Source organism: Sinocyclocheilus rhinocerous, unplaced genomic scaffold (genome assembly GCF_001515625.1).
Source record: "Sinocyclocheilus rhinocerous isolate Xijiao unplaced genomic scaffold, SAMN03320098_v1.1 scaffold3133, whole genome shotgun sequence".
Taxonomy (NCBI): domain Eukaryota; kingdom Metazoa; phylum Chordata; class Actinopteri; order Cypriniformes; family Cyprinidae; genus Sinocyclocheilus; species Sinocyclocheilus rhinocerous.
In genome coordinates this window covers 33,003-34,337 of record NW_015653007.1, presented here as the reverse complement: position 1 = coordinate 34,337, position 1,335 = coordinate 33,003, and positions in this window count along the sequence as shown.

Below are 1,335 nucleotides of genomic sequence, written 5' to 3'. Positions count from 1 at the left end.
AATCTGTTAACACATTCATTTTTAAAACACAGTATTCCATCTCAACTTCAAAGGGTGTGTCTTGTTACTGGTTCAGATTCACAAAACTATAACACAGCACATGATATTGAAATGTCAACAAATACATCAATCAATGTAAAGTAAATACGCTCTTCTATCTTAACTTCAAAGGGTGTGTCTTGTTACTGGTTCACAGATGAACATTTAAATGTTGGTTTAATTCACAAAACTATAACACAGCACATGATATTGAAATGTCAACAAATACATCAATCAATGTAAAGTAAATATGCTCTTCTATCTTAACTTCAAAGGGTGTGTCTTGTTAGTGGTTCCTAAACAAACATGTAGATGTTGGTTTTATTCACAGAACTAAAAGACAACATATGATATTAAAATGTAAACAAATACATCAAGTAATTTCCTATAAATGTACTCTTCTATCTCAATTTCTAAGGGGGTGTCTTGATACTTGTTCCTAAAAGAACATATCAATGTTGATATTATTTACATTACTATAAGACGAGAAAACTTATTGAAATGTACAAATTTAGAAAAAGCTAATTAAGAAGTGCAGTACACCGCCCCCTAGAGGAACACATTGCAATTGTTTTGACTTGAGTTTAAAATTCAGAAATGTGAATAAATTAATTTAAAATACACAGTCTGACATTTAAACCTCAAAGGGTGTGTCTTGTTGCCGGTTCATAGAACCAGATTTCTATGTATCTTTTACTTTCATATGAACATTCGGATACACGCTATTGAATCAAATTCAAACCTATTAAAAGAGATTATTAGGAGGCCATGATTGACAAGGGCCAGTGGCCGCAATTTGGCCAGGACACCGGGGTTACACCCCTCCTCTTTACGAGAAGTGCCATGGGATTTTTAATGACCACAGAGAGTCAGGACCTCGGTTTAACGTCTCATCCGAAAGACGGAATGATGCATTTATATAGCGCTTTATTGTGTATTGTAACTAATCTAATCTAATCTAATCTGTAACAAGGCACACCCATTGAAGTTGTGTAATAAAACTGTTATAAATTAATATATAAAAAATTAGATTGTCAAATTCAAGTCAAAACAATTGCAAAACAACACTTTGCCAGCTTTATCTTAATTGCTGAATTTCAATAGCATGTTTTCTGTTATAGTTCTGTGACTAAAACAATTATAAAAATGTTCTTATAAAAACAGTAACAAGACACAGACCATGAGGTTGATACAGAAGAGTGTATTTATTTTAAATGAATTTATTTATTGGTTTTCATTTCAATAGCGTGTACTTTTTTGGTGTCATACTTCTGTGAAAACAACACATTAAAATGT